This window comes from Panthera tigris, chromosome C2 (genome assembly GCF_018350195.1).
Source record: "Panthera tigris isolate Pti1 chromosome C2, P.tigris_Pti1_mat1.1, whole genome shotgun sequence".
NCBI classification, from domain to species: Eukaryota; Metazoa; Chordata; class Mammalia; order Carnivora; family Felidae; genus Panthera; species Panthera tigris.
The window spans coordinates 89,694,631-89,722,603 of record NC_056668.1 but is presented as its reverse complement, the minus strand read 5'-3'; the positions used below and the strand labels follow the sequence as shown (position 1 = coordinate 89,722,603).

At 35.1% G+C, this 27,973-nt stretch overlaps 1 pseudogene; it reads right to left on the bottom strand.

The window, feature by feature from the left end:
- On the bottom strand, positions 1–26,188 carry LOC102972380 (annotated as a pseudogene).
- Between the last annotated feature and the right edge of the window lie 1,785 nt (positions 26,189–27,973).

The window sequence follows — 27,973 nt, the reverse complement described above, 5'->3', positions numbered from 1 at the left end:
TCAATGATACTTGAGGTATCAAATGGTCTCATTTTCCCACTGCGGTCCAAAGAGAGGGTTGGGTGGGCCAGAATTGCAATCAGTCAAAAAAGATAGCAGCACACTGAACATGCCACCAGCATGGTGATGATAATTCCCTCACTGGCACCCTTAGGGATGAACCGGGGCACCAAGAAGCCGAGGAAGCCCCAGAACACATTCATCACGATGAGAGGCACCATGAGTCTGTTACATGCCACAGTTACTCCTGGAGCTACTGGCCCCTGCTCAGTAGCCTCACTTTGGTTCCACCTGGCACCAGCCCCCTACCAAATTTCTTAATTGAATAAAACTAAATGCATCACTCACTCTTGAAGGAAATTTTGAAAAGTACATATATAGAGAAGCCAAAAAAAATTTTTTAGACTTAAAATTATTATGTCTAACTTGTTTTTCTTGGTAAAGATGCTCTTCTGTACATGGATCTTAGTACGATGTGTTATATAACTCCAAGGGGTGACATTCAAATGCCATTCACACCAAGTAGCATGTGAATGGTAACCTTGTGGTTGAACATCATGGAGGCCTTGCTGTCTGTACCCGGACCTTGTCTGGTAATTGTGAGGTCGACAGATACAGAATCTGCTGTGTCACATAATATGACTTTAGGTATGTATTAATATGACTGCCAGAGCCAGCTACATAACTGGAAAATAAAAGTGTAGTGTTCCTTGTCCAAAACAAACAGGAAAAAAGTTTTTCCTTTCTTCCACTGTTTCTCTACTTATCTGTCATGGTATTTTGTTGTTTTTGTCTTTGTTGTTGTTTCAAATTTTCTATTTAATATTACATTCCTCCAGGTGCAGAGAAACTCGGAAGTGCAGACCCTTAAATGGACTTGGGGACTTCCCTAAAACTTACTGTACCAATTTCAATCCTCCATGTTTGTCCCAACCTTCTGCCCAGAGTGGATGCTGGCAGTGGCTGCTGGGCAGGAGCCCGAAGCAAGTGGCCAAGAACCCACCCCAGGGAGGTTCTAAGAGGTGAGAATGCACATGAGCTCCACATCCCTGGGTCATGCTCTGTTGTGTCACTGGGCTTCACATAAAATACACAAGATCAAAGATTAAATTTTTAAGAATTTTAAGACACAATCTCAGAACATTAAACCCCAAGAGGAGCATCCTTCTTCTTCTTTTTAATGTTTATTTATTTATTTTTGAGAGGGAGAGGGAGAGGCAGAAAGAGAGAGAGAGAGAGCTGGGGAGGGACAGAGAGAGAGGGAGAGAAAATCCCAAGCAGACTCTGCATTGTCAGCTTGGAGTCCCATGCAGGGCTCAATCCTATGAGCTATGAGATTGTGACCTGTACCAAAATCAAGTTCAGATGCTTAACTAACTGAGCCACCCAGGAGCCCCAGAGAAGCATCCTTCTGAGGGCAAGGTCCTGTGCTACCACACTGGTTGAGCACCCATGAAGCAGGCCCTGATCACTACATAATTTATCATCCAAACCAAGACAATCTTGACAATAAAAGGGACAGAACTCCAACTTTGCTGAGACAAGAGCTGTTAACCAACTTATTTGGGACAAATTGTGGTTAATAATAACTCTACAGAAAATACAACTCAAAAATATAGCCAATGAGTGTTGGTTTAGGAATAAGGGTGGCTTAAATCCAATGATTCCATTTCTGTATTTTTCTCATCCCTCTGCTCCCCTTCATGTCCTTTCATCCTGACACAATTACAATTATGATAATTACAATAGTTCCAGTCACTCATCTGGTTAAAACAATATCCAGAAGATGAACAAAGTTCTCTACAACAAATACCATCCTAGGTATTTCCAGAAAATAAAAGGTCATTCTAGAAGCCTCTGAAAACCCTTCCTTGAGTTGCGTTGACTTGAATTGAATCACATGCCTATTTCTGAACCGATTACTATCAAAAGAGACTGAATTAATTTTAAGCCTATTGGAACCACCCATGGAGATGGGAGTGGGGTCACTAATGGGGTCCCATGAAAAGTGTGAATTTCAAAGAAAATCAAGTTTTATTGAGAAAATTCCTATTAGTAATGTGTAAGCAGTGCAGATGCAGAATTGCCAACTAATAATGTTGACTGTATATATAAATAGACTTAAATGTCCTGGGTGAACAGAGCAGAATGATGAATATGAGCCCTGATCACATATGTAGTGACATGAATGGAGGCACGGGTAAGCTAGATACACACCGTTTTCAGAAAAACTTGATCTTTTTGACAAGGCTCTCAGGACCCCCTGTGATTTTTATTACTGCTAACATCTCTCATTACTGTTGAGGAAGCAAAATTATACCTTATGTTCTTGGAGGTTTTTTGTTTTTGTTTTTTATAAGCAGAGCCTGAAAATTAAATTGATATAAGACATCAACGGGAAAAAGGTATACAAATTTACTTAATGCAAGTTTTATGTGACACAAGAGCCTTCATAAGGAATGAAGACCCAAAGAAATGGTAAAACTTGCATGCTTTTATATTAGGGTGAACAGAGAGGCTATTGTGGAAAAGTAAGTAAACTATGTGGAAAAGCTAAAGGAAGATAAAAAAAAATTATTTTAACAAAGCCTGTATAAAATTCTCTCGTTCTTGACTTCTCATCCTTGATGATAAGAATGTTACTTTTCTTCTACTATAGGGAAGACATTTTCACATGGGAATTTCATCTCCTGCTTTTAAGAAAAAAGAAGGAAGGTTAGAGTATTCTTCTTACATCTGATATTTTTCATGTGCTTTCAACTCAAAAGAGTCAAAGTACCAAAGTGGCATATTTTAGACGGATGTTTGGAACTCCTTCACTACCTACGGCACATATAAGGAGTCAGCCATAAAGAACTACTGAAAATGGTCCAAATGTGTGATGCTCAGTTAACTTGTGTTCCATCTCAAGCTCCTAGCATTTACTGAACACTGAATACATGCACATTAAATTAATTAAGGACAAAAGCATTATTAGGGCTGGAAAGTATTATTACATTTTTACAAATTTCAGGAAAACATAACAGATTCATACTTAGGTGTATCTAATAAATTGATTAAAACATATAAAGAAAAACTAATAAAAGGACAGAGAGATGTTGACAAACTTATTATAGCTATGATCAAGTCCCCAAAGTTTATCTACAGATTAAACGTACTTCAAATAAAATCCCCCAAAATATTTTGCTTTCTAAAACATGTATGGAAAAGCAAAGGGCCGTGAATAGCCAAGATACACATGAATAAGGGTAAGGCCAGATGACTTCCCCATCAAATATCAACATTTACTTTCACTGGAGTAAGAAAATGATAGAAAAATTGACCAAAGTAATTTATTACACTCTTGATATTTATCAAAACTGGTTTTGAAAATTCCTGGGAATAGCATCAACCCTTTAGCTAAATGATACTGGAATAATTCATTATCCATATGGAGAAAAATAAAGCTAAGTGTTTATTTTACTCCATATAAAAAATTATTCTAGATGGAATAAAGACAGCAAGACAAAACTTTGAAATTATTTACAGAAAATGAGGATATCTTTATAATTTTGGGATTGAAAAGGATTTCCTAAACAATTTACAAAGACACCTATCATTAAGTTTTGACAAATTTGCATACTTAAAAATTAAGAACTTCTGTTTACTAAAAGGCACCATAAAGAAAATGGGAATATATTTTCAATAAAGAATTATTATCCAGAATGCATAAAGAACTCTTCCAAATCAACATGAAGAAGACAACCAATGGGAAAAAAGAGTTATTACACGAACACAAATTTTGCCAAAAAGAATTATAAATGGTGATTAAGCATAAAAAGGATGTTCAATCTTACCCTTCATCACAAAATGAAGATTGAAATGAGATGAGATATTATTTTTCACCCAGTAGATTGACAGATGCTTATAGTCTGGAAATACCAGAATTTGGAGAGGACATTACTGACTGAAGTGACAATTGGTTTAGCCACATGTAAGAGATATTTAATATTAATAAAATATTAACATTTCATATTATTCTGTAAATGGGACTAGGGTTAGGCAGGGCAAAGCGATGAAAAGGAAGACATATGTGAAAGCACGAAGACTGGAGACGCTCTAGTTATTAAGTTGGGAGGTATTCAAAGAAAGAGATGTTATTATTATATATTTTAATTTTTAAGGGCTATATATTTCTTTTTTTTTAATTTTTTTTAACGTTTATTTATTTTTGAGACAGAGAGAGACAGAGCATGAACAGGGGAGGGGCAGACAGAGAGGGAGACACAGAATCCGAAACAGGCTCCAGGCTCTGAGCTGTCAGCACAGAGCCCGACGCGGGGCTCGAACGCACGGACCGTGAGATCATGACCTGAGCCGAAGTCGGCTGCTTAACCGACTGAGCCACCCAGGTGCCCCAGGGCTATATATTTCTTGATATGCATTAATGATAACATTAGAATAATAAAACAAATACAATTTTACATATCAAATGAAGAAAACATATTTAAAAATATATTGATAATTCTCCACTTGGAACATTTAGACAAAACCTATAAAATGTGTTTGAAGTTGTATAGTCAATTGCAGATCTGGCACAGGGACAGAGTTTCCCACTAGCTAACCTGGTGCATTTTCAAAAAGTACATACCTTTCAGTTTGCTGGATTAATAATTAGAACTTTGTAAGATTTATTTTTTTTAAACCTAGAATTAAAATTTTTAAGTTGCGAGCCCACTAATTTGGGCTTGGCAACAATTCAAAGTGAATCAGGCTAACGTTTACCTTTGTACTATTTAAAATGAATAAGTACTTTAAACAAATTAATTGTGTTAAGATTTAAAGTTTAAAAAAAGGATTCTCTTTTTAATTGTTTAAACTTTTCATGGATGCAAAAAATACTGACTGAACTCTAAATAATCACTCTTCTAATGACACATGAGGCTTATCTATTCATTTGAGTAGGATCTGAGAACTTTGTTTTGCAAGAGATGGTTTTTCTTCAATGTATGAAACCGTAACTGTTTATAAAATATTCATAAGCTTAATTTTCCAATAATTCTAGTCACCTTTCTTTGTGGTTGAAAAATGGGTTCTTTTAATGCACAAGTCCCCTTTTAAATGATTATGAGTTATAACAAAACAAAACAAAAATGCTTGGTTACTCAGAAGACAAACACAAAACATTTCCTTATCCTAAATTTGACAGCATAGCCTGGATTAGGATTAATATGGTTTGTACTGACCTAATCAAAAACAACCATAGAAAGGACAATTGGAAAGGTTCCAGAAGAAGAATGGTAAAAAAAGGAGAGTAATTAGGTTAATATGTTTAATGTTCTGAGAAGAAAACACATGGAGAAAGATTTCTCCTATTCCCTGGAATATAAGTATTCTCAATGTTAAAAAGTGACTGAAAGAAATGTTGGATAATCTAACTCCGTGAAGAAAATATCATTTAAATATAATGTGGGAAGGCACTTAAAGGACAGAGCACTTAACGAAGTGTATTTAGAGTATATTGATTACAGCCATAAATTTATATACTTCTTGTGTGGATAAATTCGTTACCGTGATCCATCCAAAATTACCATTTTAGATGGTATTACTCTATACAGAATGCTGGCAACCTCGAGTGAAGCTGATTTATTCAAGAGAATTATTCATTTAATTTCCACCATTTAGTATTTATGTTCCCTTTCCATTCATTTATTCATTTCATCTTTATTCATTTATGCATTTATCAAATATTCATTTAAATGAGTTTCATTATAACTACAGAAAGTATAGAGCGAGATTTGCAGTAAATTTATTCTTTTAATAGGTTTATTCTTGCAAAATCCTCTGAGCAGATAAAGTCTACTTGACCCATTATGTTCACATCTCTTTACATTTTTTACAACTTTCCCCTATCCATTTCGTTTCTTAATTTGGATGCTTTCCTTGAATTTTATTAAATTGCTTAGAATCAACCTTGGTAATCTATTTAATGTTTGACATACTAAATATTTATTTATGCAATGAATATATCATATGTTATGTTGTAGATTTTATAGTGCAGTCATTGAGGAGACTTTACCATTCATCAGTCAAGCAAACTTATTTCACACTAGATAATATAGTAGCTTGTTGAGAGCTTTCCCTTTAAATCTATTCATATGTCACTAACATTGCCCATGGTCATTTGAGATTTTTCTGCTTCAATATGTTTTTGGTTGTTGTTTCACTAAAATTAACTTGTTAGTTACAAAAATGTGAACTAATTACATTTCACATTGCTAGTAGAACTGTTATTATTATTATTTGTTTGTTTAATGATGATTGTGCATCTAGTTTTGCTAGTCCAATGGAGCCTGAAATCCTGCTTCCCTCTGAGCTTTGGCTGGCCCATATGCGTTCTTTTTTCTGCAAATGAACATTTTCCCACATATGCCAGCATGAGACAGAGACGGAGACAGAGACAGAGACAGAGACACAGAGAAAATGGAGTGTTTTGTTTGTTTTGTTTTGTTTTATTAGCTTTCCACATTTTTAATTTGGTGCTAAGTGTTTTAAAGGTAGTTACTTAAGGAGCACCTGGGTGGCTCAGTCAGTTAAGCATCCAACTTCATCTCAGGTCATGATCTTACAGTTTATGAGTTTGAGCCCCATGTCTGGCTCTGTGTTGACAGCTCAGAACCTAGAGCTTGCTTCAGATTCTGTGTCTCCCTCTCTCTCTGCTCCTCCCCAATTCACGCTCTGTCTCTCAGAAATAAGTAAATGTAGAAAAAAAAATTTTAAATAAAAAAATAATAAATACAGGTAGTTAGTTACTAAGTAACTTTTTTCTTTTTTATACCCAGCCTTGGCATTCCTGTGCTCCTGTTTTTACATCTATTTCTTCCTACCCCCTTCACCTTATTTTGGTTCAGTTATTCATTTTGGATCCCTTTTGTGGGTTACTGATTTTGGCTTCTTACCTAGCTGTGTTTTTTCACCCTTTCTTAGTTTCATCGTGTCCAAAAAGTGGGGGTCAGAGTCCCTTACTCAGGCAGTGCTATAGAAAAATAAACAAACAGTATACTTCCAGGCCGAGAGAGTTCTTTCTTCCCACTCCTCCTATTATATTTTTTAAAAATCATGCAATGGAATCTGCTTGAAATTACTGTATGGAACTGCTTCTCTTACAAATTGATAACTACCAAAAGTAAATGAGTTAGTATCTTTTATACTAGCTTATGTTTTGACCACTAATAGTTCCTTTTTAATTATTTAGGCATTAGGCTTTCGTTTAATATTTTTAAGTATTAAGCTTCTTGTTAAAGGGTGGGAGGAAAAAGATGCAAAGGTGGCAAACAATTATCGTTGTCTTTCCTTGGAGGTTCAATTTTTATTTGACGTCAGCATGGATATAAACTCTATAATGCTAATAGCAATAACAGTATGAAAAGCATGGAGACGAATGAGTGTCAATATTGTAGCTGGCCGAAGAACTGAATGCAAAATTCCATTCACCATAAATTCTACAGAAATGTGATCTGGAAGATCATTGCTGAGGGGGGCACAAAGAGTGTTGAAACTTACAGAATTTACAGAAAAGGTGAAAATAGATTCCATTTTATATATATCATGATGGTAAGTCATATTCAAAACAAGTGTGCTTAGGTGAAAGAAAGTGTGTTTTAAGTGCATTGTCTATTGTTTGTTTAAATTGCTTTTCCCCACTGTGTTCAAGCATTTACTATAGGAATATTTTGAGATTATGGTACTTGTTATTTTTTAACTACAAGTGTAGTTTTAATAACAGGACATGATTTTTATATAAGTGATCATAACAATGTTTAGGGAAGTAGTAAATAGTAGCTTTATTATGAATTTAAATCTCTGTGATGTCAGTAGTTGAGCCATAAAGAAAACTTCTCCTGAAGGTCTTCTACCCAAGGTGTTCTGTACTGATGAGAATCTTAAGCAGCAACAGAGACAGCTGAGTAATATTTGCATCAGTTTCTTGAGACTGTGTTTTGCTACTTTTGTTTTGGGAATTAAATATTACATATAACTGTCAGGTACATAAATACATATCCCTCAATTTTTATTGTTGCCACAGTTAAAATCTCACAAATAAGTTCCCTGCCACCCATCTCCCACCTATAATGGGCTATCTTCTAGGCATCTTTTTTTTTTTTTTTTTTTTTTTAATTTTAAAAGGCTCTACTCATTCTCTGTCAATTATAAATTCCACGCACAGTCCTTAAGATAGTCCTTCACAAGGCAGAGGGCCTGTCTCCAGATTTATCAATATCCTGAATGTACATCTTCAACTTCAACAACTGAATTAGAGCAGATGACATTCTTTTTAATGTCTCTATGCCTTTATACCTGGTGTTCCTTTGCCTAGAAGCCCCTACCCTCCTTTGCCCTGTAAATTCCTCATTCTCTGCATCAGCTCACTAGTCTCCTCTTTCCTGAGGCTTTCCATTAGAGTGTTAATTCCTAAAATCCCTCCCTTTTGTTGCTCCAACACAATTTTATTCACATCTTTAATAGTGTTATGTTATATGATATGGAAGGAGTACCATATAGTGGTTAAGATCACGACCACAAGCATCAGACTGAGTTCAACCCATGACACAGCAATTCCTAGAGCATAACCTTGGGTGAGTTATGTGAGCTCTCTGGACTTCAATCTCCCCATCTGTTAAAAAAATGTGGGTAATAGGGGTGCCTGGGTGGCTCGGTTAGTCCACCGACTTCAGCTCAGGTCATGATCTCTTAGTTTGTGAGTTTGAGCCCCACGTCGAACTCTGTGCTGACAGATGGGAGCCTGGATCCTGCTTTGGATTCTGTATCTCCCTCTTTGTCTTCCCCTCCCCTGCTCACGTTCTGTGGCTCTGTGTCTCTCAATAATAAATAAACGTTTAAAAAAAGGGGGGAGGTAGTAATGGTAGGTCAAAAATAGTTGAATATTTCCTGCTTCAGCTTTGATATGTAAAGAGCTCAGAGGCCACACTTCTGTGCTCACATGAAAAAGTGAAACAAACTGAAAACCAATTACTTTTCTTGCACCTATCAGAGAACTGAAGTCGCGGGGCAAACCGCCATCTTGAAATCTGGAGAGACAGTCTCAGCCAGAGAGTCAGAGACCAGATCTGCTTACCTGCAGCAGAAATCGCTGAAGGAATAAACTTGAGGAACACTTAAATGGCACTTTGGATGAATTATGAGACCTGAGTGTGGACTAGTGAGAGCATGAGAAACTCCCAGGGTCAGCAGTCATCGGAGGACCCACATTTTTTAATAGGCTTTACATCCAGGTAAAGAAAAAGGGAGGCAATGTAAAAAGCTCCAGATCCCCAGAGCTGAAATAATTTGGGCAACAAGATAAAGTAGCATTGGATTACAACACAGAGTATAAAATAGGTACCCTGAGTCCATCCATGACATAAATAAATGACTGAATAACTTAATAAATGGTGAAAAATTGACAAATCTTTCATGCAGAGGAATTCCAAATTACTTAAGTAGCCACTCTGACATTGAGGAGTTAAAACATAACTCCCCACTAATTAAGTGTTGGCTGTGCATAGAGCATTTCTTTGAAAAGAAACCTGAAAACAAAAACAAAAACTATCTTAAACAAGTCATCAAGTTTAATAACAACAGTGGTAAATCATTTTGATATTATGCACCTTTAATATGATGCAGTGAAAATGGTAGCTAACCTCTGTGTTCTTCCACTTAACAACCCATAATCCCAGTCTAATCATGAGAAAAAACATCAGACAAATTCCAATAGTAAGTCACAAAACAAAATACCTGACTGGCACTCCTCAAAATTAAGTTAATCAAAAACAAGATAAATCAAAGAAATTGTTAAAGTCAAGAGGAACTGAAGAAGATATGATAACCAAGTGTCATGCGGTATCGTGGATAGGATTTTGGAATTGAAAAAGAACATTAGGTTAAAAATGAAGGAAATCTGAGTAAAGCATGGAGTTTTAGAATTAGTAAGAATCAGTATTGGTTCATTAAATGATGGTTAATTTAATATGTCAACTTGACTGGGACACAGGGTACTCAGATATGTGGATAAACATTGTCCATAAGGGTGTTTCTGGATAAGATTAACATACTAATCAGTAGACTGAGTAAAGTGGATGGCCCTGCCCAATCCCAGTTGGTCCCAACCAATCCATTGGCGGCCTGAATAGAACAAAAGACAGGATGAGGGAGAAATTGCTCTTTCTATCTGACTGTTTTTGAAATGGGACCTGGTTCTCCTCCTATACTTGGGCTGGAATTTACACTGTCAGCTCTCCTCGGTCTCCAGGTTGTAGATGGCAGATCATGGTACTTTATAGCCTTCATAATCACATGAACCAGTTCTTTATAATAAATCTATGTATCATCTAGCTATGTTTGTATGTATATATGTGTGTATGTATGTATGCATCCATCTATCATCGATCATCTATCTATCTATCTATCTATCTATCTATCTCCTATTGTCTGTTCCTCTGGAGAATGCTGACTACTACCCATACTAATATAAGATGTTAATAAGAAGAACTTGGTGTGGAATATATGAGAACTCTGTCCTATCTTTGCCATTTTTCTGTAAATCTAAGCCTATTCTAAGGTGAAAAGTTTACTTAAAACAAAGTTTGAATATTGGTAATTTAATAATGGTTGGCCTAGCTCTTCACAGAAGTATAATGCACACTAAGAGGTTAACCCATGTATAGTTCTTAGAACAATGACTGGTGCAAAGTAAATGTCAATAAATACTACATATTATTATTAAAGTACCATGCATGTTTATCGGTTTTTCATTGTTTTCCATTCTTCTGTCTCTTGTTGAGTCTTAGTATTTATTTTTGTAATCTCTAGAGATCAATTTTATTAGTTCTGCATGTGTCAGGCTTTGGAAATTTCATAGGAATGACCAGAATGTCTTAATGAGTATTTACAGAGGATATCTTCTGCATTTTATACTAGTCGATCTATTATAGAAGTAGACAAAGGAATAGAAAATGTTTTTTAAGAAAACTACAGCTTATCTGGAGAGATTTCTAAAAATGCTTTTATCATTTATCTTGCTATTATTAATTTGAACTTTTATTTACTCTGTCTTCCTCCAAAATGGAGCTAAGGTAATAACCATGTGAGTTAACTAGGCAATAAATGGAAAGATATGGAAGTAATAATGTGGTGTCTATCGTGTAAATAAGTCTCTCAATGAAACATACATAATCCCTTCTGCCAGACATGTTTAAGAATTAAGTGATCTAAGTCACACAGATATGGATTTAATTTCTAGCCCTTGCAAGCTATGTTCTTTTAGCAAGTTTATTGACCTCTGTTTCAGTCAGTTTTATTTATATATAGAGAAAAATGTGTGGTTGTTCTAAGGAATAGACAAAATAGGTGAAAGAGCTAAATAAAGTAATTAATGTGTGCTCAATAAACAACCACCGATACTTACACAGTATTGTCAGCAAGGAACATGTTATCTTGTTCAGTGAGGAAAATATTTGTTCATTTTGAACACTGGGTGTTGAAGAAAATATATCATGGAGCAGGTAGAATGTTACTGAGCACCTTCTATAATATCTGATTGTGATATTATATCCAATAAGTAAAAGCAAACTGTTTTCTCAGGACTGGATTTTCAGTGGTCTTTTCCCTCCATCTCCCTTTTTCAAATAGAACTGGAGTTGTACCTAAAGCAATTCTTAAGCCCCTAATACTATTCTATCTTAACTGTATTGATGCCTGAGATTAAAAATGAAAATAATACCAGTTCATTTATTTTTGGACTTTTTTTCATCTTTAGTTGTAATTTCATTTCTCAAATGATACATTATTTCTTTGTCATTAACTCTCTTCATCCCATCTGGAATGTCTCTTTTTCATTGTCCTTCTTATTTCTTTTTTATTTATCTATGATAATGTGCCTGCTAGACTGTCATCTTTCTTTGCCAATTTTAGTTATGAAGTATATCTTCTATCTATTCTGATTTTCTCCCACAAATTGTGTCTTTTTTTATCTTTGTTTTCATAAATTGTATATTCTTTTCCCCTGCAGGTTTAATGACGCTCTTAGGAGTACAGATAATTTCCTGTCTCTGTTGGCTCCATTCTGGAAAGCATACAACTTTGAGATTAACCTAGTTTTACTGAACCTCTTGCTCATCATTTTCTTTCTCTGTTATAACAACATTGATGATTTTAAAAAGTGCCCCTTAAACTCTTAGTTACCACTGAACTTGTACTTTCTTTGCTTCTTACCTATTGAATAGTTAGAGATATCATCAAAAAAACATGCTCAACAACAGTGTAGGGTCATTTAAAGAAAAGAGCAAAAAATACTTTGGAGTTTTATTTATGGAAGGGTTCTGATCTTAAACTAGAAGTATTGATGGCAAGTTTTGATGCTCTTCAAAGAAGCAACTCTATTTTATTGCGTGAATCAGTGTCAAGAAATTTCCTATCCCCAATAGCCCCATTTCTCAGTTTGAAGATGATCATCCATCAAATGCAATATGTATAATAAATTGAAGTCTGCCAAGAATTTACGTTCTCTGGATGATGTTGAACTATGAGTTGAAACAAGTGTTATTTACCTTAGTACAGGGGATGAATATGAAAGAGTTAAGACTTAGTTTCATCATACACCACTAAGCAGCAGCTATCAGGAATCTTTGCTGGAGATTCTCCAGTAGATCAGGTAAAACAGTAAAGCTCAACAACAAAAAAAATTCCTCCAGCTCACTTGTAAGTATAAGGGAAAGTGGATGCTCTTTCACAGGGTGGAAAGGCACTTATCATGTTGAAAGTACCAATTTAGCACTGAAGATTGCTAATGGTTGCTGCAAGATGAGTCACAATTTATAAGCATTCCTGGCAGAGTGCTGAAAGCTTTATAGCTTAGAAAACTGGGGGCTGTGGGGGCTGTGTCTTAATTTCAGTGGAACTAGCAAAGATTTAACATCGTTCCTCTTTTCTTGTCAAAAGAAAAGTTTTACTTTTTTCCCCCGTAGAGCCTTGCATGTATATCTAGTTCAGCTTAGTGACATCAAAAATTCCACAGACCTCATGAATCTCCCCGAGGTGGGTGCCTGCCCTGAGGGAGCTGGCCCCAATCTGATATTTGTCATGGACTTGAACCCCTCCTGACATGGTGTTTCTGAGGTCTGTTCCACTGCTGGTCTCGCATGGCTACCCAGACTCCAGGGAAAGTAAACCCAGTCTTCAGTGAAAAAGTTCTGAGAAGCTTTGGAATTCTAAATTGAAGTTTTCTGTCCTCTATCTTTTATTTAGAACTTAAAAAAAAAAAAAAAAGATTACATTAGCATCTCTTATTATGGCATAAAATAAACAAAAAGAACTAGTATTGACTGTCAGTCGAGTTAGGTACTCTTTTTGATGTTTTACGTACATTATTATTATTCCATTTATCCTAGGAGGAGATATTGTTACATTCATTTATGAATGGTACAGGGTGAAGCTGGGCTTTAGAAGTCAAGCAATGCACTTGAGATCACTCAGCCAGTAAGCAATGGAGACTGGATTTGAATCCGGGTTTCTGACTGAAAAGTTTGTATCCTTACTGAGTTTTTTTGCCATATTATTAAAATCTAAATTCAGAATGCCTAGATCTGCTCAGAAGTGCATGGCTCTTAAACTCTAGTCCTTATGGCATACTGTTTTGTTATTCTCTTTGCATGCCATTATATGCTCTACTAAGATATAAATGGAAAACTCTTTCTTCTGATTCTCTTTGCCTGGCAGAAACATCTGTACAATCTAGGCTTATCAGCATATTCACTGCCACACACAGAGTTGCTCAGAGAAGAATGAAGATCATCAGGCACGTGCATTTCATTGCTGCTTTCAGAGATTGCGTCTGTGTCCCATCAAATATACTGCTTTAGGGATACTGGCTTGACATAAGCAATACCTGAAATGGATAATTTCATGTTTCATTCCTTTCTTGGAAATGGTAATATTCTGTGTCCACACTGAGATCAACTCTGAAGACTCTAGTACAAACATAATATAGTAATTGTTTTAAAGACACCAAAGTCCACTTCATCTCTTTCACTTTTATAAGTGAGATCTGATTTAGACCAAGTGGATTACCCAAAAATTGTCACTAAAAATAAGATCTCACACCACTTACCTTTTTAGATCCTGCCCAACCTTTGAATGATATTTCTTGTCCCTACTTTCACCAGCTCAGCTCCCTTCTGATTGAAATACCATTCTTCCATCTTTCCTCTTCCTGCCTCTCTGAGGAAATCCTAACCTTTTTTTGCCTTGTTAGGATCACTATATTCACTAACAGAGAGTGGAAATTTTCTAGAGTAGTAAAAAGAGAACCAAATAGTTGAAACAAGTAGAAAATATTGTAGAGAGAAGGCAAGCTTATTGTTGGATGATCACCAGCAGTTTGCCATCAAGAATAAAACAGGTAAATTTTGTGGAGCAAGTTGACATCAGGGTAGATATGAAGGTGGGGAAGTATAGTAGAGCCAGTGTGAGCAACATGCTGAAAGAATGTTACCACACCGTCAGTGAGAACCTTGCCTTCGGAGCCAGGTAGTTTGGCTCAAAGCCAGCTTTGCACTTTCTGAATTCATGAATTTGCATATGTTATTCAATTTCCCCAAGCCATGATTTTCTCACTTATATAATTAGGATGGTACTAATGTCCCCTAACCCATAGGTTGTTGTAAGCATTAAGCCAGTTAATCATCATGAAACAATGGACACCGTGTAAAGTGCTCAATAAGCAAAAGCAGTATGGATTTAATAGTGAATACCTGTGAAATCAGATGCTTTGTAATTTACTTACCTAGTGCCTGGCACATAGTAGACATTCATTAAATGTGGGTTTAATAAAGAAACCATATATTTGGAAGAATGGATTGGAGAGCAGAAACAAAAGAGAAGAAACCACAAATCGCCTGAGTTTGAGGAACAAGTTAAAAGCAAAATCTGTTTCTTTGGTATTAAATAAGAAAATGAGACAGTCTCTGTTAATTCCTAGTGGTGGATTTTGCTGCCCCAAGCAACCTGCATGTTCTCTGGCATCCGTCTCTGAGTTGCTATGGACGGTTTGGTGTCAGAGTGTGTGTGCTTCATGTTAAGCTTAAGGGATTTCAGCGGGAATAATCAGGATTTCTCGAATTCATGATGCTATGTATGATATCTGCTAAATGAGTTTGCCCAATGAAAATGGATATTTTTAAACTGTGGCTAACTTTAAAGCTGTAGCATTGGGTATCTGAGATACTCTTCAGAAGTACTGTATTTATAGGCTATAAGGAGCAGCCAACTTCCACTGTGAGCTCAGGTGCTGATCCCTGGGAGCTAACATTCTTTTTTTAAAAAACTTGCTTCTACACAGGGCATTTCTCACAGTGCTGCCTCTGAGGGAAGATAAGGTGTTTTAGTCTTGTCTCGCTCACAAAAAACAGTGAACATTAGATTACATTTAAAGTATTGCATCGATTCCACCAATAACTCTAGCATTTTACTGTAAGGTATTCACATATAATTTCAGTATGAATTACTGTTCTCTAATTATGACTCTAATTATCTTTTTATACGCTGGGTCAGTTCATTAAAACTGTGCTACTCAGTGACTACTCTTTCATCTTCAGTACAGCCATTGTCACAACCTTTTTTTTGCCAAATGCTCATCTTCACGTACTAAATCGAGGTTTGCCGGCAGCCTTCAACTGGCTATTTTATACATTTGGACATAAGTGCGTTTACTGTACTTTGAGAAATCCTTAAAGACTTTAAGAAAATAATTGAAGCTATTACTAGCAATACTAAAGTGCATTTCAACAGTATCGAAAAATGTAAATCTTTACATCAAGGCTTAAAAGCTTTCTCCTTTTACTTAACAGGAAAACTACATGGTTTAGGATATTCATCTGTCCAAAAGTAATTTTGAAGGTAAGAAATATCATAGTGAGTAAATTTGTTTGGTTTGGACATATACATTTAAAAAAGGAGCAAAGAGAGAGAGAAGGTGCAGAACAATAAAATAATTTTGAACAAGGAATGTCTAATTTTACTATTACTGGTTGGGTTCAGTTGTGGCTCCAAAAAAGATATGTCTACATCCTAACACCTGGAACCTGTGAATATGACCTTGTTTGGAATGGAATTCTTACTGGCCATATTTCTTTCTTGGGAGACAACCATTATATCCCATGTAGGCTTATTAAAAATATGATTTTCAATATTTGAATGTACACAGTATTTGAAAAAGTCTGAAGATAAGTTATTAATTTTAGTTGTTTGTGTTTTATCATCCACATCCACAGTATATCTTGACTCTAATGAAAAAATAATCAATAAGTCACTTCAGAGGATTACATTAATAGTTATTGAGAAATATATTACTATCACTCATTTGCACAACACTTTGTACCTGCAAAAGAGCATTTGTTTTATCTGGAAAGAAGGCTGAAGCATAAATTGTCTCAATGTGACTGATGCTGCGGCTGAGGCTATTCATTCATTCATTGATTAAATAAATATTTTTTTGAGCACCTACTATGTACCATTCTATGTGGTAGAGATACAAGGAACACATAAACATCTTTATGGATCTTATAATTTGTTGTGGGTAGAAGAAGGACTTTCAAAAAACATGAAAATAATAAACTGTATGTTATGTTAAAACATATATATCAGGTTAAACAGCAAAAAGTGCTGTTAGAAGGGTTTCAAATAGAAATGGTCATATGTTTGATAAGTACTTGAGGGAAGTAAGGATATGAGTCATAAGGATACATGGGAAATGTTTTTCTAACACAATGTATAGTTGGTGCTAACATCTGTGCCTGAAACAGTAAGAAAGTCGGTGAGACCAAAGAGGAGGCGAATAGTAGATGAAGTCAAAGAGGTAACAAGGTCAAAATATAAAGGGTTTTTATGGCATTTGAGGATTTTGGCTTTTTTTCTGAATTCATTGCAAAAATTTTGGAAGGTTCAAATTAAAGTGATACGATCTAACTTATGATTTAAAGAAAACATTCCCTGTGCTGTGTAGAAATAGACAGTAGGTGTGAAAAGATATGGTCAGGAGATTCAGGTGGCTCTTGGCATAATGTAGGTCCAGGTTATTTGTACCAGGATTGAGCAGTATAGGTGATGAGAAGTGGTAAAACCAAACATGTTTTAATGCTGGATTGGATTTGGGGTATGAGAAAAAGAGAGAATTTAAAGATGATTTCAAGTCTTCTACTTGTCTAACTAGAAAGATTAAGTTGCCATTAAGTGGAATAGACAACGTGGATTTGGAGAGATAAGTTAAGAAACATGCTAGCTTCCAGATATCTGAGATCCAAAATGCTGAGTAGGCAGTCAGACATACACTGGCAGTCAGAGATTCAGGGGAGAAGGCCAGGACAGAAATGTGTATTTAGGAGTCATTAGCATATAGGTGCTATTTAAATGAAGGCAGATGAATGAGTCCACGGATGAAATGATGTAGAGAAAATAAGAGGTTCAAGGATAGTGTGGTGAACTCTACAGAATTTTACCTCAGTGACAGTGAAAGTAAACCATAATTTTGTGGTTCCAGAAATCCAATTAAAAAAAAAAAAGTTCTTAAAGAGGAAGGCAGATCAACTTGACAGGCAGGTCAAGTATTATGATAGCTATTAATTGAGTATTGGATTTAGCAATGTCGAGGTCATTGCTGAATTGACAAGAACAATTTTGATGGACTGATAGGGGCAAAATCAATATTGGAGTGGATTCAGTGGACAATGGGCAGAGAGAAACTGGAGAGAAAACTATTGACAGTTTTTTTTCAAGGGATTTAGCTGTAAGGGGAATGATGAAATAGAGAAGTGGTTGTATCAAAGTGACTCTTTAAAAGACAGGTAAATTAGCAGGATAATTGTTCATAGAAATGATGCAGCTGAGAGAAAAAACTTGATGATGTAGAAAATAAATGGGAAAGTACTAATGACATACTAGTGTCGGCGAGAAAGAATGAACTTTTTACAGTGTAACTCAAATGTTTGGCATTAAGTATAACCACAATCAGTTCAACTCTAATAGCACAAGAGAAGCAATTGTGTGGGATCAGATGATAGCAGGCACCAATGTATGATGTTGGGAGTTTCTTTCTGGTGGCTTTGATTTTCCTAGTGAAATAGAAAGCAAGACCATAAATTGAGAATAAAGATGGGGCAGGAATTTTTAGAAGATGAGGAGAGGATAAGGTGAAATGTTCATCAAGGAGTGTGAGGGAGTAAATGAATGAAAAACCACATCATGATGATTGTGCAACATTATAGGGACACTTGAGGATCCTGACTTTGAATCTGAGATGAGACAAGGGTGCTTCTTCAGTGCCTTCACAGTACTGGCCAGTTATTTTGTAGATAATCTCTTGACCTGAGTCGAGATGTTTTCACAGGGTCAGACTGAGATCATGTATTTTTGCCAAAAATACCACTGAAGTGATGTCATGGGCTTCTCAAATCATCATATTAGTGGTACGTGATATAAACATGACTTATAAATTACTTGTCATGTTGGCTTTGATTCTTGTTTCAGGTGGTGTTTGCCAGGTTTCTCCACTGTAAACCTGGTATTTTCATCTTTGCAATAAATAGGTGCCATGGGTGGGAATATCTTGAGATTACATAAAAGTCCCATTTCTCATAATTTTGCCCACTACCTTTAGCACCAAGTTTTAGTGGTTCTCGTATGCAGTAAGTGTTACTGTGATATTAGCATAATGGTGACTCTCTATTTACATCATTCCTTGCATATTTACTAATTGGAGTACTGCTGTAAAGAAGAGATGTCCCTTCTCTCACATTAATTTAATCAATTTAATTATTTATATCAGAATGAATAAACAGACTGTATATAATAAATATATGCTATAAATATACAAAATGTATTCTATAGATACAATTAAATACTATGTTTTGTTGATTGAATTGTTCCATTTTTGGCCACTGTAAGTTCCTTTGAGTCATTCCAACATGGCTGTATTCTTTTCTGAGCATATTGTTACTTTCTAGAACCACAAGATATATCAGGGTCATCTTGTATTTTTCTCTGCTTTAGTCCTAGAATCAGACTTTTTTCAAGATCTCTGGTTCCTTTTATTAGTAAATGGCATTTATAAATCAAAATCTGTGTGTTAGTTATATTTATTGCTAATAGTCCATTTCAGTGGGGGGTGCTAGGAAATACAATATCTATTTCTGTAACTACTATCTATGTGTCTGTGTGTATGTAAAAGCTTGAGTTCATTCTGATGTCTCCGATTCTGATTTAATGCTACAGGGTTTGTTCTAACCTCTCTCTTTCAATATGTGTAGCTCTTTTTTTTCCCACATTTAGAACTAATTTCTCATTGTCCAAAAGGTATTTACTTATTTACTTGATCCTATTATATGTATAAAGCAGTTTCAGAGTTGCTACTTTGTATCCTTGTGGGGAAAAATACTAACTAGAGCACAGTATTTGTGTACAATTCCTTTGAATTTAGCATTATAGTATGAAGTTTAAACGTATAAACTTTGGTTTTCCAAAGTTAAGTTAGTTCTTTTATTTGCACCTACTTAATTTTGCTTATGTTATTCATTTATAATACAATTAAATTTATCTCTTACTGTTTGCATTCCATTTTAAGTTTCCCTCACATCGTAGTTGGTTTAAATTATTTGTTTTTGGGGTATGTGAAATATTCCCATGGTTTTAAAAGTCAGAGCTCTACAAAAAGGTGTACTCAGAGAAACTTCACCCTCCCTTCATCCCTATTAACATATTCCCATTTACCCAATTCTTTCTAAGCTATCCCCACATACATCTTCAGATAATCAATCTCATTAGTTTCTGGTTTATCCCTTTTGTATTTCTTTGCACAAACAAGTGGATGTATGAATACTTTCTTTTTTGTAAGTTTGTTAATTTATTTTGAGAGAGACAGAGATAGCATGAGTGGGGAAAGGGCAGAAGAGAGAGGGAGAGAGAGAATCCCAAGCAAGCTCCACACTGTCAGAGCAGAGCCAGATGTGGGGCTTGAACTCACAAACCGTGAGATCATGACTTGAGCCGAAGTCAAAAGTCGGATGCGTAACCGACTGAGGCACCTAGGCACCCCATGAATACTTTCTTACATTCTTTTTTTTCTTACATGAAATATATCAAACAAAAGACATACTTTTGCACTTTATTTTTCACAATATACAGTTTGCTTTGGTTTCACAACATATATCTGAATTCTATATCACATTAGTTCATAAACATATCCTTAATTCTTTTTACAGCTTTTTAATACTCCATTTTGTAGAAGCATCATAGTTTATTCAACCATCTCCTGAGTAAGGACATTTAGAGAAGAGTTGATTTTAACTAGTGTTATAATTTTGCTAGGTGAGGTGGTTAATATGACTCACTACACCATGGCAAGTTATATATTTTCTCCCTTTCCTAGTAGGAATATTATATTTCTCTGACCCTCTGATGTAAGCAGTGGGTGTATGATTTACTTTGGCTGAGGGCATGTATACAGAAGTAAAATGTGTAATTTCTAAGTAGAAGTTTTAAGAACTAGCTCATGGTTCACCGTGTCTATTTATTCCTTGCCGCAAAATGGGCAGTGTCTTTGATAGGGTTGCTCTGTTAGCCTGGAATAAAGACAGTGTTGAACAAAGCTTCGGCTAACCTATGGTGGTTGTGAAATATGACCAAGAAATAAACCATTGTAGTTATATGCCACTAAGAATTTGGCATCATATGTTGCCACAATACAATCTTGCCTAACTCTTCTGAAGTAACTAGGTAACATATCATATATATGCTAAAATAAGAAACAGAATCCCTGTTTTCTATATTAGTCTACTTAGTCTGCTATAACAAGATACTGCAGTCTGGATGGTTTAAACAACAGAAACTTATTCCTCACAGTTCTAGAGGTTGATGTCCAAGATAAACATGCTGGTTGGTTTCTGGTGAGACCTGTTTTCCTGGCCTGCAGTCAGCCACCTTCTTGTTGTGTTCCTCACATAGGCCTTTTCTGTATGCATGTGGAGAGAGAGAGAGAGAGAGAGAGAGAGAAAGAGAGAGAGACAGATCTGGTGTCTTTTTTTCTTCTTCTAAGATACTGATTCTATTGGAATAGGTCCTCACCTTTGCAATTTCATTTAACCTTACTTAATTCCTTAAAGGTTTTATCTTCAATTATAGTCACGTAGAGGATTAAGCTACAATACATGAATTTGGGGGGAGGTTACCATTCAGTCCATAACATTATTAGTATTAATTATTTAATTACTAATTGTTTATAATTAATGTGTTAAAATGTACATTCAAGTTATAATAATCATTAAAGCATTATTATTCAGTTTGAATTATTCGACTACTAATTAGATAATATATAACTTTATCTTAAAATGATATGTAATTGGCTAGAAATTATTAAATTTCCCTGTATTATTGTTCTTGGATCATTTTCCTTATGTCAAGAAATTGCATCAGGTGCATTTGTTTTTGGCAATTCAGTAATGTAAATTCTTAAAATGGTGATCAATAACGGCTTGTATATACTACCTACTACATTTACCTACTACACATTTAACAATATGGGAATTGGTCTTGTCTTTACATTTTTTTCAAAAGAAATATGTAATAATATAGCAATTAAGGTAGCTCTTTAGTTATATAATCTTGAGCAGTATTCTCAGCTGTAAAATGGCAATAGTATTATATATGTCACAGGCCAGGCATGCCTGTGTCCCAGGTCAGGATGCCATCGGTTGATTATGTATGTAAAGCCTGTACCCCTATGTGAATGCTCCACAAAGTGAATTCCAGAATGCAGATGAAAGTTTCTTGGTTATATGACCACAAATCTCCTTGTTTACTTAATCATACAAATTAATTTATAAACATAGAGTAACTTAGAAATAATAATACATTTTTTAATACAAAACAATTATAACAGTTCTTAAGTCCCATGGTATTTAACCTATAATATTCTCCATTTAGGGAAGCAAAATGTGATTTTAAGGACAGAATATATAACATTTTGGAATCACATGGCCTCTGTCTTTTCAAAGATGATATTTAGTGTCCTAGACTAAGATATAAGGAAATTAGTAGTAAGGGAATTTTTTTACTTTAGTCATTATTGAAAACTGAATGAGTTTGACAAGAACTTGAATGCGATTGCCACCTGAATTTTATGTAGGTGTCTTCAGCTTGATGTTTCCATAACATTGCCTAACTATTTGCACAGTTTTTACTAGCTATCACTAAAGGTAAAATGAAGTCTTTTTCATTTACAAAATAGGAGCAGGTAAATGATGTCAGCAAAATGATGGCATGAGACTAATGATAGTGCCCTTGAAGAAACATCAATTTGAACAACTATGTCCACTGAAAAATACCACACAAGAGCCAAGGATTGCAGGTCAGGGATTACGGCACTGAAATTGGAAAAAAAAAAAAGATACAAAATGGAGGGTAAGAAAGAAAGATTCACAGTACCTCCATTCACCTTTTCTCTCCAAGCCTGGGAAGCCCAGCATGAAGAGACATCCTTCCAATGGGAGGATAGCGATATGAGTGCCAACTTTACCACAGACCCCAGAGTTGACCCACCTGGCACCATTTTAACTCCCATGGCACCATGTGACCCCCTACAGGGCCCTGTAGTCCCAGCTTTCCAATCAGCTGACACAAACCTAGACTCCAGGTAGGCACCTGTAAACCTAGTCTCCTGGCTAGGCTCAGTGCCAGACCAACTACTGTGGCCCCTGCTCCTGATCTGCCCCAGCACCAGGACGGTCCCCACAGACACAACATCTAGCCTGGTAGTGGCTCCAGACCTGCCCTAGTGCCAGACTGGCCCCAGGAACCCCAAACTCCCTGGAAACCAGGCTCCTGGCCTGTCCCAGTACTGGACCAGTCCTGCAAACCTAGAGGCTGAACAAATTATTTGTCAAAGCCATTTCACAGAATAATATAAAAAATGGTTAATAAGCACATGAAAAGTTGCTTAAAATCATTAGCCATTAGGCAAATGCATCTTAAAACCACACCCTGTAAAATGGCAATAATAAAAAAGACAAGCAATAACAAGTTTTGTCAAGGATGTAGAGAAACTGGAACGCTCATACATTGCTCATTGAAACGTAAAATGTCACAACCATTTTAGAAAATAGCTTGAAAGTTTTTAAAAATGTTAAACCTATGTTACTATATGAGCCAGCAACACCATTCCTTGATTTCTATCAAAGAGAAATGAGAATATATAGCTATACAGAGACTTGTACACAAGTATTGACAAGAGCATTTTAAATAATGGGAAAAACTGAAAACTATAATGTTCATCAATAGTGAATGGGATGGACAAAATGCATTATATCCATACACTGGAATATAATTATTCATCAAGAAAAAGAATAGAGTACTGATACATAATACAACATGGAAGAATTTTAAAATATGCTAAGTGAAAGAAGCCAGACACAAAATAACATGTATGGTTTCATTTACATGTAATGTCCATATAAGAAATAGCCAGATCTATAGTGACAGAAGGTAGATTAGTAATTGTTTATTGATGGGGGGCTGGGCACTTTTATATACACATACTATGCTTCAACAAAAATCTGACAAAATAAAAGTCAATCATGTATTTGGACAAAAAATAATCTTGATCAAGTAAAATAATTGACAATTATATGGTTATTTTCTGCTTACAGTCAAATACAATTAAATGTTTTTTGAATCCCTTGAAATCAAGAAGCATTTCATCATATTTCATTTGGATCAACACAGAAATTTAAAAAGACATTAAAATCATTTTGAAAGCAATAAAAAGTGGCATATGCCACACCATAATTTTGGGCCACAGCAAAATCTTCACTCATAGGAAAATATATGATATGAGTGTTTTTAGTAGTAAGTAGTATAATAAAAATAAAAGAAGTTGTCCACTTATTTTTTAAAAATAAAACAAAGAGGAAAGGAAGAACACATTAATAGGAATATAGCTGAAAATTTAAAATGCTAGCAAGAACAAACTATACAAAGTTTAGGTAAATCCAATATTTTTCTTTTGAAAAGATAGAGGAAATAGATAAATCCAACAGGATCTCAGGGCTAAAGAAACAGTATAGATTAGGAATGCAAAAGGAAGACATACCCTAAAGTGCAATGGATATATAGTGCTTATGTCTTTACACACAAATTGGAAAGCCTAGAGAAAATGGATAACTTTCTAGCCAATTTACATTATAAAAATAAACCTAAGAAGATGTAAAAAAAACTCGAAAAGACCTTTATGAATGGGAAGATGAGTAAAGGTCAACCTTAAAACAGGCGCTGGAACCTGACAGTTTCACAACTGAATTCTATATCATATTTAATGCATTTGTAGACCTTTAAATACTATTGAAACTATCTGTAATAGGAAAGATGAAATCTCCTAATTAATTTTATGAGTCTAGAAAAGGGATAGTATCACAAAATTTTAATCTCACTTTTCTATATACAGAAATGTAAATTTTATGTACAATTTTTGCAAATAGAAACCCCACACCTTTAACATAAGTATAATGAGAGAATATTATAATATGGATTAATTAATTCATTATTAATATTAAAAAAACAATGTTTTTATTTTTAATAGTAATAACCTCCAGGAATTAAATTTGGAAAATAAAATATTTCAATCAAAGAGTGAATAAAACAATACTTAGTAATATATTAGAGGATGATAATCTATAAAAACTACAAATATCTTATTGATAGACATAAAACAATATTTGAATATGGAAAGCAAATCATTTTCTTGGGTGTGAATAATATACAATAAAAAAGCAATTTTCCCAAAGTTAATATATAACTTTAATATAATTAAATTAGAAAATCAACACCTTTTGTCATCTTTAGAATTAAATTAAGTGCTACTAAATTTTATCTTGAAGAATAAGCATGTTGGAGCGCCTGGGTGGCTCAGTCGGTTAAACGTCCGACTTCAGCTCAGGTCACCATCTCGCGGTCCGTGAGTTCGAGCCCTGCGTCAGGCTCTGGGCTGATGGCTCAGAGCCTGGAGCCTGCTTCCGATTCTGTGTCTCCCTCTCTCTCTGCCCCTCCCCCGTTCATGCTCTGTCTCTCTCTGTCTCAAAAATAAATAAAACGTTAAAAAAAATTAAAAAGAAAAGAAGAATAAGCATGTAAAGAACAATGAGGGCAAGTGGTCTGTCTTACTAAATATCAGGTAATACATATTTAGAAGCCACTATAATCAAGTCAATGTGGGAGAGTAGTTCCCCCTTGTCTGACAGGCATATGCTCCAAGACCCTCACTGGTTGACTGAAATCATGAATAATACTGCACCCCATATATATATGCTTTTTCCTAAACATATGTACAGGCATGCATTATTTTATTGTGCTTTGCTTTATTGCACTTTGCAGATACTACATTTTTTATAAATTAAAGGTTTGTGGCAACCCTGAATCAAGTAATTCTATGAGCACCATTTTTCCAATACCATTTGCTTACTTCATGTCTCTTGTCACATGTTGGTAATTCTCCCAACACTACAAACTTTTTCATTATTACTACATTTGTTATGATGATCCACAATCAGTGATTAAAACTCATTAAAAGCTCAGATGATGGTAAGAAATTTTTAGCAATATTAAAGTATGTCCATCTTTTTAGACAAAATGCCTTTGCACACTTAATAGACTACAGTATAGTGTAAAGATAATTTGTACATGTACCAGGAAACCAAAAAAAATGTATGTGACTCACTTTATTGCGTTACTCACTTTATTGCAATGATCTGGAACCTAACCCATAATATCTCTGAGGTATGCCTGTACCTGTGATAAAGTTTAAAGTTTATAAATAGATGCAGGAAGAAATTAACAATATTCATAATAAAATAGAGCAAGTATAACAATATACTGTAATCAAAGTTATGTGAATGTGGTCTTTCTCAAAATATCTTATTGCACTGCATTCAACCTTCTTCATGTGATGATATGAGATGATAAAATGCCTACATGATGAGATGAAGTGAGGTGAATGGCACAGACGTTCAGACAGCAGTAGGCTACTACTGACCTTTTGAAGATAGGCCAGAAGAGGGCCGTCTGCTTCCAGGTTGCTGCTGACCAGGGGAAATGAAACTGTGGAAAGCGAGACCATGGCTAAGCAGAGACTCCTGTATTGTCAAAGGGCATGTATGGTTTCATATACATGTAATGTCCATATAAGAAATAACCATATCTATAGTGGCAGAAGGTAGATTAGTAATTGTCCATTGATGGGGACTGTGCACTTTTATATACATATACTATGCTTCAATAAAAATCTGACAAAATAAAAGTCAATCATGTATTTGGACAAAAAATAATCTTTATCAAATAAAATAGAAAGTTGTAAGAAAGACAACACAGAAATATATTACATTATACATAAGATTTTATTAATAGCAACAAGCATTGAATTTAACAGATAAAGTTTCAATAACTTGGTTCAGTCTTGACTAGTCTCTGATTGCTTTCATGCTGTATTAGTCTTTGGAGACTGCTTCCTAGCTCTTGTGTAAAAGAACTTCCATTTGCAGCAAGACTTATTTAGGAAACATCAAAACTGGATGCTGGTTCTAAGCAACGGCACTAAGTACTTTGAACAATTCAAACACAAGCAGAGCTTCACACATCCTCATGGAAGACTCTTTGCTGATACATAAACACTGATATAGGTACTCATTTTAAATAAAGAGGAGTGAAACCATAAGAGATTCTTAAATACAGAGAACAAACTGAGGGTTGATGGGGGGTGGGGTGGGCGGAAAAGGGTGATGAGCATTGAGGAGGGCACTTGTTGGGATGAGCACTAGGTGTTGTATATAAGTGGTGAATCACGGAAATCTACCCCCAAAACCAAGAGCACACTGTATATACACTGTATGTTAGCTAACTTGACAATAAATTATGTATATATTATATATATTATCGATATATATTATTAACATATATTATTAATATATGTTATGTATTAATATATTATAATATTATATTAATATATTATACTATATAAATTAAATATAAATATATAATATTATATATTATATATAATATAAATTAAATATAAATATATAATATTATATATAATATATATAATATAAATTAAATATAAAAAATAAATAGGCATTCATTCACCCCAATCCAAGGTGCAAGATGTGCCTTGCATAACCTAGCAAAACAAATTTCTTCTTTTAATGGTGTAAAAACCCTTGATTTTTTTCCCTCAAAAAATTGCTTTGTAGGGGTGCCTGGGTGGCTCAGTCGGTTGAGCGACCGACTTCAGCTCAGGTCATGATCTCATGGTTTGTGGGTTTGGGCCCTGCATCAGGCTCTGAGCTGACAGCTTAGAGCCTAGAGCCTGCTTTGGATTCTGTGTCTCCCCCTCTGTCTGCCCCTCCCCCACTCATGCTCTGTCTCTCTCTCAGAAATAAATAAACATTAAAAAAAATTTTTAAAAGAATTGCTAGGTAAAGTTCTTCACTGGCGTATGTTTTCATGCCTGGCAAATAAATAAAAAAAGAATGAAATGTTGCCACTTGCAATGACATGGATGGAACTGGAGTATTATGCCAAGCCAAATAAGTCAGAGAAAGACAAATACCATATGATTTTACTCATATGTGGAATTTAAGAAACAAACAAACCAAAAAATGAAAGAAAAACCAAGAAACAGACTCCTAATGATAGAGAACAAACTGATGGTTACCAGAGGGGAGGTGAAATAAAGGAAGGGTTAATTAGGTGTTGGGGATTAAGGAGGGCACTTCTGTGATGAGCACCAGGTGTTGTACTGAAGTGTTGAATCACTATAATGTACACCTGAAACTAAGATTACACTGTATGGTAATTAGTTGGAATTTAAATAAATATTAAAAAATAAATAAATTCAGAAGTCACTGAA